The following is a 13,015-nucleotide window of genomic DNA, read 5'->3' as shown; positions in this document are numbered from 1 at the left end:
CTTGTATTTAGTGCTCCATCAATATCACGTGTTTATACTCATGGCATTGGTACTAGCAGAACTAGTAAGAGTAGTCAAAAGCATCCTTAGATGACCCCAAATTTCCCAGTGTAGAGTGTAAATAAATAATGCCAACATTAACAAATGTCCTATCTAAAGTCTTCATCATAAGAGACAGATGTTAGCCATTCATCTGTTTATTGATTCTACACACACGAAGCAGGCTTTGTCCTACTGCTGGGCAGAGATATTGGACATAAACATAGTTGCAAAGTTGTCTCTGCTCTCAATGAGTGCCCATCCCTGGAGAGGAAACAAATTAAAAGCAAGTCATTTCAAAACAATTGTATTCGAGACAAAAGTAAGAACTATGAATAACTCAGTAGCAAACAAATAAAGCTGTCATAAAGGGACTTTGTACATCCGTTTTATTCTCCCAGCAGCATGGCAAGGTTGGTCTCATCATCCCCATTTTATACCTGGAAAAAAAATCTGAGGAGGGCATCACTAACCTAGAATCGTGAGCCAGGGTGTGGCAAAGGCAGAATTGATTCCAGGTCTTCAGAGAGCAAATGCTATGGTTTTCCAAGCCCTCAGCCATTGCTTGCCTGGATCCAACACTGAGAGTGTTGGCTCGAACACTGCTTATTCCATGGTGAGGCTGCCCAAGCCATCCCTCGTCTGGACACCACAAATGGAGCAGGAAAATAAATGGAGAAAAGCCATTTGATTTTCAGACCCTTGATGGCTGTCGGTACAGTCTAGCCTGGCTTCTCCTTGGTGCTTCTGTATGTGCTAATCGCTGTGGCTAAACGGTGTCATTGTACGTAACTGATGTTGTGCTGAAACGTTTCATCTTCCCTGGGGTTTGGTGGACCTCTTCAGCTGGGGGCCTGGTGATGACACTGAGTAACAGGAGGGTGGCGTCCTGTTTTCATGAAACCATGTGTTGACCGTATGAATTAACGACTGAGATTTAATTCAAAGTGATACGAGTTGGAATGAAAAAAATTGTGAACAATTTGAATTCTGCTTCTTGCTGAGGTTTGGTTTTGTTTGTTTTTTTTCTCTCTTTTCTCTTGGACTTTAAAAATTGAGGGAACATTGAAAAGCCATCTACTCCCTTTCTTGCCTCTTGACTGGGTCTATTCAGACCAACTGAAAACAGTTCTGAATCGCTCTCGTCAGCACTCCCTCCTGGTGCCCTACCTCTGGAGCCTGGAAGAGATCTACAAATACAACCAGTGGCTTTTTGCCCCAGTTTGTCTGTTTGTTTGGCATCGATTAAATCGCTCCGCCTTCCAATTTGGAGAATTTATCATTCAAAAAGTCTAGCCACACATCTCCTGGGCCAAAGTGTGTTAACTTCTGATGCCTTTCTAAATATGTGACTTGGAACTGACGCATCACGCTCCGCCAACAGGGGTTCATGAACTACAGACACCTAACTTCACCTCCCTCTCATCACCTTTTGCCCTGAGCTATTATCCCTAACCATTTCTCAAAGTTTTATGCTGACTGTCTTCAAACACACAATAATCTTGGAAAAATTAGGCAGTGAACACCTAAACTTTTAGGGGAGTTGCTACCCATGGGATGCCTAACTTTGGTAACACAACTTACATTTTAAGTTTTTCACTCATCACTCCCATCTCAGTCTTTAAAACAAATACACACACACACATGGAGGATCAGAATTAACAGAAACATGACTGTGGGCTTTAGAACTTTTTAGATCTGGTTTTTGAAGTTTAGCTACGTTAAGTAAGCCTCAGAACCTCTCTAATTTCCTACTCTGTGGAAAGGGGAGAGCAAATCCCACTCCAGAGATGATCGTTCAGATTAAGTAAGGCAGCATGTGTTAAGAATTTGGCACAATCCCTGGCCCATAATGGGTACTTAATAAACGGTAAGTGTTTTAAATAATTACTACATGATATGTACTTCGTTATTAAAGTAAGTTGAAATTGCATTTAAATTAGTCTATGTTAGCGTGTGGTGAAATAGTTCGCTCTTGAGCAATTTTTTTCCCAGTTAATTTAACAAGCACCTCCCTTGATCCTCACCGAGCGACTGAGCTGTTACAACCCAGAGTTGAACAAGCATCTCTGTCTGACCCAAGGCTCAGCCAGTACAGTTTGATTTCCAGTGAAGAGGACGAGGGAATGCTTTGCAAACATGAGCAGTGGCACCTGACCCCACTGGAATGGCCTGGAACTTCTTCCCCAGGGAAATTCTGGGCTTTCTCCCAGATGCTGCATTTGAAGGTGAATGCCTAGTGCAAAATGCCACCTATGTGATTCTCCACCTCCTCAACGGTTAATGCCGAATACCACGAAGATCCCCTGCCCAGGCTGTCTTTCTTAATGACTGGTGACGATGCACTAATTTCAGCACAATTGGCCTGGTGTCTCTCATTGTGACAGAGGCGTTGCCGCCGCGGAGAGTGGCGCGGGTACTCTGAGACTGTGGCTTGTCCGGGGCTGAGTTTGATTTATGAAATGAGACCTGGGAGCCTGGATTGAACAGATTGGCTTGCAAGAGACAGCTGTACTGGAGGAGCCGCTGCCAGGTACGGGGAGTGGAAATAGAGAAAAATGAACAGTGGGATAAAAATTCCTTTCCCAGTCCCCACTTATCAACATGAAACATCTGTTTCAGCTACAGTGGTTCCCAGTGGCAGTCAGAATTATTGATATGGAGAAATCGCTTCCTATATGCAGCACAACGGTACACCCCTCCCTCCCCGGCTACGTTGTAATAATTCAGTACTGTACTCCAGCGACCAAAGAGACTTGTGTGCCACATGAGAGGGGCGTCGTGCCAGGGCAACTGTGCAAATGGGGAGGGTGGGGAGGAAAATTTTCCCCAGGAGCAATAAATTCCTGCCCACTGTTCTGTTTTATTGTGGATGAACACAGCGGTTATACTGGTTGGAAAATAAGCAATAAGCTTCTATCTGCCTCCAATTGTTTTTAATATTCTTTTTAATGGGATAACATAGCTTTTATTTAAACTAAACATAATGAATGCATTTTAAGATTTGGATTTTTTTTTTTAATCTCGCTACCTCATATGTTATGTAAGCACATGCTGCTATAAATAGGAAAACAAATATGCTTAGTTCAGCTTTTTGTTAGACAAAATTTGATTAGGGTTGTGCAAAAGTTGATGCTGTCAGCCAACACATAGCACCAGGGAGCAAGACATACCACGTTAGAATGAAAATTAAATGCATTTATTATCAAAGGAACTGGTTTTGCAGAAACGCACTAAGAAAGTTTCCATGGCCAAATAACTGGGAACTAGAATGCCTTAATTTCAGTAAAATCACTTTATAATGCAAGATGGTAAACTTGCATGAGTTCTTATGGCAGTGGAAGAACAATTCAACGATTTCCTAACCAAGTTCTTGTGGTTCTTAGCCTATGTAGCCGAACAATGCCAAAAGAAAAAGAAAAAGAAAAAGAAAAAGAAAAAAAAAAAAACAAAAAAAACAGCCCATCATTTATAAAGACACTGTACTGTAGGTATGCTAACTGTCCTTAAGCTGTAAAAGAATTTTATTTGCACCTTTTTCTCTGGTAAGGCATTTATGTTTTTTTTTTAAAGATGGACTATGAAAGCATTGAGTGTGGGAAAATAAAAATTTTCAGTTACTTTCCAACTGAAATTGTAATGTGACCAATGTAGATGTGAAAGCTACAGAATATAGGCAGTGCTAGGGTGTGTGCCCGCTGCTTTTACTAGGGGTACTCAGCGCTGGATCTCGGGATGAGAAAAAGTAAGAGTCTGGTGTTGCAGACAGCAGTGAAACGAAACACTGGCCAATTGATAAGCAGATTCTGCCTGTCAGCCTGGGCAGTGAAGAGGTTAACAGGCTACAGTGCTGACACCGTGATGAGAATTTATGGGGAGCGGGAGGTGAAGGTGGGTGGATGCGCCCAGGCTCCCAGGTTGAGTGGCTCTCGGTACCTCAACAGGAGTGAAGGGTACCTTCTGGGTTGTGGCTACAGCTGGGACTGGCCACGCTGTGGCTACGTGTGCAGGTACCAAAGATATGTGAGTGAGAGAGAGTGTGTGTGTGTGTGTGTGTGTGTGTGTGTGTGTGTGTGTGTGTGATTATATTCTTTGGTATGTCAGTCCTTTGTAATTTCAGATGTACACTGGGTTGAAGCACATTTTCATTAAGAAAAGAAAGAAAGTGGTCCCTTTGTCTCGTATGAGACATATTTGGAAGGATGGATGGATGGATGGTTGGATGGATGAATGGGTAGATGGATGGATGGGAAAAAGCAGTTCATATAGCTTTCAAATATCTTCATGTTCCAGGCTTTGCCTGCTCCCCCAGCTTCAAATATGAAACCTCTTTTTGCTCACTCTTTAAAAACTATACATCTGTACATATATACAGGTATAGTTTTTAAAGAGTGAATATGTGTATATATGTATATGAATAAAGCTATTTTTATTTTTCTCAAAAACGCATGCTCATTTTTCGCTCAAGGGCCTTTGTGCTTGTCTTTCTCCATCACTGGAACACTCTTCCTGGCTTTTCACAGGACTCGTTTTGTCACCACTGAGCAAACATCCCAAATGTCTCTCTTCCTCCCCTTCCTCATCCCTTAACACAGGTGATTGTGTTTTCCTGCTTTATTTTCCTTATGACTCATTATTTGCAAAATGTACCCTGTGCATTTACCTGCTAATGACCTCCCTGCTGCTAGAATGTAAGTCCCAGGAGAGCAAGGACCTTGTCTAACTTCCTTTTATTTCCCTTGTGCCAAGAACTGTGTCTTTACTTGGATGCGCACGCATAGGTCCTGATCTGTGAGGGGTGGATGGAGGAAGTAAGACTGTCAGAACCGTAAGCTGTTCTTTGACTTCCCGTACGTGTGTACTTACATTCAGAGGTCTGTGGACTCTTTTAAGTTGGTAAGTCTTAAGGAGCAGCTAATGTTGGGAGCGTTAGGGAAGAAAGTGAGTACCGTTGGGGCGGCAGATGATCTCAGCTCACAAGGAGGGGCTCAGGTTCACATCAGAATGGATGTTCTCAACTTTCCCCTCATTCAGCCGGCACTAACTCAGCTTAGTTCTCACGACTTTCACTCGGTGCTAAATTAGATACCTTAATGGGTGGTATGACTTATTAGTCAAAAAGTAAGGATGTTTCTCTGTGGGATATTACTATTAATACCCCATCATATTTCACTGTTCCTGGCTCTTTAATGTGTTGATATCCATTGTTAATGCAATATTTTGCAAGAATATATCGTTTCTAATTTTTTAAAAATCACTGTTTTAAACATTACTATAACTGCTGCCTTTTAATATTATAAAGTGAATTGCTACACTATTGCATACAGTGTATTTCCTCTTTTATAGAAGATGTCAATAAAATCATAAACGTGTACCTGGGAACAGAAGTCTTTATCTGCACACACTAAATTCAAACCAGTTTTGTTTTCCCTGAGGAGGCAAGTCCGTGTATCGTTTCTCATATTTAAGCGATGATATCTTGACCCCACGGTTGTCAGAGTCTCCCCACAGTACTTGGCCATGAGATTACTCTGGAGGAGCCTGTAATGAGCCTTGTGCACGCGCCACATGGTTTCAATTACAGCTTTATATGACTAGACAGTGTGGTGCCCGAAAGAAGCGACTGGAAACCATGTAAAGGGTCTTTGTCTTCATGATTCAGATACCTGGGCCTCTGCTTGCAGCATCTCCCTCTCCCCATCATTACTAATGTTTGTTTCATCTGTATGAAGGCAGTCTCTGAAGTAAGGGATTCTGTGCTGAAATGAGAGAAACTGAAAAGAATAGCCCGGGTCACCGTACCAATCCTGTCCTGCTCTTTTTCCTCTCACTTCCACACTTGTCTGAGACCCCTGGGATGACGCTGCCTTTCTCAAGGGTGCTTTTGGGAGCAGGTGCCAGATAGTAAGTGTCTTCCCTAAGGCTGCAGTCCGTGAAGGTTTCCTCAACGTTTGGGGAGGGGAGGTGATGGCTTTTTCTATGACTCAAGAGTTAAATCAGAGCATCAAACACTGCCTACGTAGGTACAGTAGTGACTTATGAAAAAAAATAAAGCTTGGGTTTAATAAACCATCTAATAGAATTTGCAAACATTAGTTCAAGTCAGTTATGTGCTTGCTTCTGGCTTCCAGGTAGAGTGATGAGCAAATTTTTTTCCCCAAAAATTTCCTAAAGAATTGGCTCTTTGTAAATATACATGCATTAAAAGTTAGAAATTAATGTGGCCCTAGACTGGAAGGTTCTATGGGAGGAGGGTGCCTATGGCTCTCTGGTCTTTTCTCATCAGTGAATTATACATGCCCAGGACATAGTGGGAATTCACTGAATATTTGTCAGATTTATCAGTAAATGAATGCTCAGTTTAGCCTCTTCTCTTATGGTTGGAAACAGAAACCCAGAGGAAAGATGTGGGTAACCCAGAGTGACAGAGCCAGTTTGTAGCTAGAATGAGACCAGAATCTAGTTATGCTGTGTTTTCCTGCTTACATCAGTAGCAAAGGAGGTGTGGTGAAAATGGAATGTTTTGGAAATTGGAAAGGAGACTTAGGCACACACCTTATTCAGAATGCCTGCCCAGGTTACTTCGAACCCTGATGCATGGATCTATTTAATTTAACGCCTCTGTGCTGATATTAAATCAGACTCGCTGACAGTAAGTTCAGAATCTTATTGTTGGTGCAGATGTGCAAAGGTAAATGCCTTTCTGTAGGTGAGGGGGGAGCTGAGTGAGGAGGTGAGCTTTCTGACAGCATGTCAGACTTCCAGGGATGGAGGAAGAGAGATAGAGAGAGCAAGAAAAGTGGGGTGAGAAATGGAAAACAGCCCAGAGAGAGAACTTGACAATATATTGTAACTGCCTTTGGAAGCTTCAGTTCCTTATATAACTGAGTAAAATAGAAGCTGGCAACAACAGGTTAAATCATTTTTTTTTTAAATAGAGTTTTTAAAGCTTTCCAGCTCATGTAAAGACTCAAAAATTCTCTTTCTAATACACTTGTTTTCTTAAAATGGCCCACTCTTTTTGTCTCAGAAAACCCATCTTCCACCAGTAACTGAAGAAAGAAATGGTTAAGCATGCCTGGTCACTATTGCTTGAGTTTAAAAAAAAAAAAAAAAAGACATATCTATCTTTTTCCCTTGATAATGAAACCTAGCATTCTGAACATCTCTGAATCTCATTATAAGAATAAGAGACAGGAAACTTCAAAATGACTGTCATTAACTGGTTGTGTGACTTTGGACAAATCACATTGAACTTTCTTTACCTCAGTTTATTCCTTTCGAAGGGAAGTCATTAAATTAGAGGCCGGCCAAGTTCCTTTTTATCTCTTTTATCCCTCATGTATTTCATAGGCCAGGGAGAGACGGGCCCTGGAGTCCAAATCTACCATTAATTCAGGATCAAAAGAATGGATAATTTAGGGACTAGAGTCATGAACTGTAAATTGAGCCAATGCAGAAACATCAAACCTAGTTCAGCCGTCCACTCATCTCAACATTCAGTTTTCCTGTGTGTGAATTTTGAAAGGGAAAGGGATCTTTTGGTACGTAGCCGCTCTGATTCATTTTGGAATATTCACTGGGCGAATCGTGCTCTGACCAATTACTAACATGTTTTAGAGTCTTCCTCCATCCCTGTCTGTGAGGGTTTTAAGCCTTCTAATTTGCCATCTCTTCACTGCTTAGGGACACAGGTAATCAATGAAAATGTGTATTTCAAGAATACGCACGTCCCCCAGATTGTAGTTTATCAAAGTCACTTTGAATCATTCCAATTGAATTTTCACTTCTTGTAAAGCATCCATGTCTATAATCGTGTTACAAGGTCACAGGGGATCACCAAGAAAGGTATATTAAAGGGATGGCAGAGGAGTTAAGTGTGATGCCCTTGAGTCATTCCTCGGTAGCACGAGAACGGAATTTGTTCTTGGAAAGCCGGTGGGGGTGAGAACCTTCTCTTCCCTTTCCAACAGGCATTTGACTCACTCTCAAACTGGAAGAGCTGTACCAGTCAGGGTGTTTACTGTTTCAAACGAGAGGAGCTGCAGTTCAAACCGGCATAAACATGAAAGGGAATTTGTTGGCTCATCTAATTAGGAAGATCAAGGAGTGAATATGGATGGCTTCAGGCATAGCTAAATACCAGGGTTCAAAAAACAAGGACACCAGAAAAATCTCTCTTTCTCCCCCTCTCCGTCTCCCCCTCTCTACCTACCCACTCCCCCAGCCATTAATTCTTTTTTCTTCTGTTACCCTGGCTCTCAGGCCAGCTTATCTCGGAGTTCTGGTTATAAGTGACATCAGACCCTTACTCTACCATAGTTCCAGCCAAAGCCCTGGCACTCTGACTGGCCTGCTTTTCAGGCACGTTCATCCCTGAATTAACGTCATCACGATCATCCCAGGTCTGGTTAACGTGTCCACGGCAGGAGTCTGCAATGGAGCTATCCCTCCCAGACGAGGTTCCCTAAAGTTACAGAAGGGAGGCTTCTTCAAAGAATATAAGAATGCTGTTAACCAGAAATCAGAGAGGGCATAGGAGAAGCATGCAGGCATCAACTGAGGTGGTTTCCCCCAGAAAGTGGATTCTGTGTTTCTGACACACACGAGTATGAAGCAAAGCAATGCAGAATCATAAATTGATCAATAGGTCCCCTTCTGATCTTTCTAACTCCAATTTATCTGTTCCTCCTACATTCATGTCAATCTTCCAAATGTCACATGCAGTCATTAATGTTGAATTCTTTCTTTTGAGAAGCCAAAGAAATTCCCTATTATTAAGAGTTTCTTGTTCAATGAGTAAACATTGGAACAAAGGAATTTCTAAGTGGTCAAACTCAAAACATGCAATTCATCACTTGGGTTTTGTTCTGAGCTTTGAAATGAAAATACAGCTCTCCTCTGAAACAGGTATCTCGTCTTAGTCCAAACAAAATATCAAATTTCCTGAAAAAGGGTGTATGTTGAAATGCTTCATTTCGAAGTGTCAAAAGCATGGCTTATTCCCTTGTTGTCGATATATGTGTATATTTTTCAAATTTATCTCCTGGGAACATTAAGATAAAACATTTTATTATCCATCTTCTTTTTATTTTTTTTTCGAAGTGATGTCTCTGCCAGATATGGAAGGCATGTAATTCACTGTTGCTTTTAATTTGTCAGTACATTAATTTTGGTTGATAAAGAAGTTAACTGAATCTGCTGTTCCACTTATCTTTGATAATTCAGGTTCATTTGGCTCTTGCTTTTAAAGGCTGCTCTGTGCCTCCCCTAATCTCCTTGGGTTTATAAAGCTTTTAAATTGTCATTGACCCAAGGGATCATTCAAGGGTGATTATAGTTTTCAGGCTTGTTTGTATGCAATAGTCATGACCTTTCTTCAGAAGACACACAGCTGCTCTCAGCTGCACCTTGACCTCCAAACGGGCATTTATTACAAATCAATTTCATAGATTCTTCATAAAATAATATAGTGTCTCTGGTAGCCAGATGATGAGAGGGCACCAATTTCTTGTCCTTTGGAGGTTAGAAAGGACAAGTGGATCATGAATTTTGAATGAGTGTTGAGTGGTCTTACTAACTTTCTCATTGTCTGTCTCTCAGGGGAGCTACTGTGCACTAAATTTTGGAGACAATTTCTTTAGTAGGTGCCACTTGGATTGCTGGGCAGAATGAAGCAGAGATGTTCATTTTTTGGTTGACAACCCTGAAGTCTCAAAGTTGGCTATACGGAGTTGGGCGTGCCCTTGGAAGAGATGCCCCGCTGTATCTGATTGTTCAGTTACACTCTAGTCAAAAGGAGGGACCTCAAACCACTTTGAGCATCCCAGGAAAGGAAAGAGAGCTTTCATTGTTTCAATGACTTACCAAATCCCACAAGTAGCTAATGATCTTTGTGGTTTCTTCTCTAGACTTACTACTACGGGCTTTACACATAGTAGGTCCTAGTAAGTACAGATGAATCAAACTGAACTAAATCTGACCTGTTTTTTCTTTTCCAACTCTGTTTTTTTTTCTAAGTACATTTCTGATTGTCACGAACACACACACACACACACACACACACATACACACACAGAGATCTATTTTTTATGTGCTTTGCCTTTGTTCCAGAGGCTTTACTGTGTTGTTTAGTAAAAACATCATTTTCAGACAAAATATAGACTAGATAGAGGTAGCTGGGCTTCAAAGTGTTTACGCACTAGGATATTAATTTCCATTTCAGAGTATTCCTTTTTACACAAGATGGATGTTCTGCTTTCAATTTATTAGCTACATAAATGAGCTTATCTATTTCTAATTTTGACTTAATATAAAAAGCATCAAATTTTAGGTTTCATCCATCTAATATTCATTTGGTATAATTATTTCTGGTAAGCTGATTTTAGTTTATGCCATCTGTTCGTCAGGTTCAGGCAGATAATATTAAAGGTATACATTTGCCAATATCTGAATTTCCACATTCGTAAGTCAAGCTGCATCTCGAAGAACCCTGTAGTTGATTTCCCGGAGAGAAGACTATTACCAGAGCTAAATACAAGAGTGAGAATTCCTCTGTCCCCTCTGCTGTTTCCAGCTATGTTTGGAAGCATATAGTTTCTTCTCACAGGTCTTTCTTACCTTAGGCACAAATGTAAAAATGATTTTAATAACTTCTTTCCTCCTCAGCCTCAGAGCCATCTTGGAAAGCTCTCGTCTCGCATCTTTGCGATCTCTAAAGCAGTCAAGAGGCAGAAAAGTCTGTTACCTTAGCAGAGAGCCTGTTTCTAGCATACCAATCCCTTGAAAAGGTATGCAATCGTACCGCACAGGTGAAAGCTTATTAATTTAGATCTTTCAAGTTCACTTGCCTCCTGCCTTGAAAGGCTGTTCTCTGCCTCCCCAAACTTTATGCAAAACATTCAAGTCCTTTTTGAAAGAAGCCACTCTTCAGCATCTTTGAAAACGGTCTCTTTTATACCATAGACACCTCCCTCCCGGAAGACAACACATTTGTCTTTCTTTCTTTCTTTTTTTTTTTTTTTTGTCAAACAAGTGAACAGTTTCTTTAGAGACCTTTTCCTGTGTTCGTGTAGCACCCCTCCTTAAGTCACAACAAAATTTCCTGTTTTCCGAGAAACATCCAGGCGAAATAATTTGCTATGCGAACAATGCCAAGATTTTCAAACATGATCATTGATGAAAAGAGACACAGAACTCAAGGCAGCTTGAGTTATCTGTTTCTGTGATGTATCCTTTTACTGATGGTCTTAGACTCGGGGAGGCCATCAGTTCTTCCCATCACACGGGTCAAGGTATCAGTCTTCTGCAACGACCCTTTCCCTTCCCAAACCTTCAAATTATTGTAGACTAAATATTGTTTACTACAGCCAAAAAAAGAAAATAAGAAAATATTCTCATTTTCCTATTCATTTAAGAGCAACTAATCTTTTCGTTATAATTATGAGATATTTCAAAACGTCAAGCAAGCTAAAAGGATGTCCTTGCTACCACTAGGAGGATGAAATTGACATTGTGCCTAAAAGGCACTGCAGCAGAACTTTGTCAGTGGCAGAAACACTAAGTAATAACAAGAGGCAGCACTGATACCATGTTTCATATTTGCCAGGCACCTTGCAAAATGCCTTACTATATCCACACGTGTCTGCGTCACAACAGCTCTCTGAAGAGAGTACTGTTACTGTCCTCAGTTTACAGATGAGAAAAAGGAGTCACAGAGCGTTTACATAACTGACCAAAAGTGGCGCATGGTGGGTGAGGGGTGGAGCCGGAATTCACAGGCAGGCGGTCCAGTTCCAGGCTCTGTCCTCTTAGCCATCGTGAAATGCTGTTTCTCTGAGCACAGTAGACAACAGATACATTCAGCTTCAAGTCATACTTCTCATGTATGTATTATGTGTGTAGGTATGTAATTGGGATAATATATATAACATACATTTTACAGTCAACTATTTTTAAGTGTACAGTTTAGTAAGCTTTAGGTACATTCATATATTGTGCAACCATCATCCATCCTCGGAAGTCTTTTTCATCTCTGCCCATTGGGAAACTCTGTACCCATCAAACACTAACTCCCAGTTCCCCTCTCTCCATAACCCCTGGCCAACTGTTGTTCTGTTTTCTGTTTCTAAGAACTTGAGTGATTTTGGTGCTTCATATAATTGGAATTATACAAGATCTATCCTTTTGTGTCTGGTTTATTTCACATAGCATCATGTCCTCAAAGTTCATCACAGTGTAGCATATGTCAGATTTTCCTTCCTTTTTTTTTTTTTTTTTTTTTTAGTGGAAATACTGGGGATGGAACCCAGGACTTCATGCATGCTAAGCATACACTCTACCCTTGAGCTAGCCTCCCCCGCCTCCTTCCTTTTTAAGTCTAAATAGCATTCTATTGTGTGTATATACTGCATTTTGTTTAGTCCTCCTTTGGTAGACGCTTGAGTCACTTCCGTCTTTTGGCTATTGTGCACAATGCTGCTATGACCATGAATGTACAAATATCAGAAACTCAGCTTTCAATTCTCTCTGGTATAGAACTGAAAGTGGAATTTCTGGATCACATGAAAATTCTATTTTTAACTTTGTGGGGAGCCACCAGACTATTTTCCATAATGTTTGCACCATCTTACATCCCCACCAACAGTGCGTGAGAGTTCCAGTTTATCCACATCCTTGTCAACACTTGTTACTTTCTGTTGTTCTTGTTGTTTCTCAGTAGTAACCATCCTAGTGGGTGTGAGGTGGCAAACTTTTTTAATCAGTCACATAAACCGACACACATGCGCTGAGACTATAGCCGATGTCACTCAAAAGTAAATTTCCTAAATATTTTCTTACTTGTTGTTTGCAGTTTGCAAACTAGAAAGGCCCCCAGATCCTTTTGCATATTACTGGATGTAAAGATAAACACGTTTATTCAAGCATTACATATACATACGTATATCTATATGGAACATTTGTTATTATACAAATA

The sequence above is a fragment of the Camelus bactrianus genome, chromosome 22, assembly GCF_048773025.1.
Source record: "Camelus bactrianus isolate YW-2024 breed Bactrian camel chromosome 22, ASM4877302v1, whole genome shotgun sequence".
Taxonomy (NCBI): domain Eukaryota; kingdom Metazoa; phylum Chordata; class Mammalia; order Artiodactyla; family Camelidae; genus Camelus; species Camelus bactrianus.
This window is presented reverse-complemented; position numbering follows the sequence as displayed.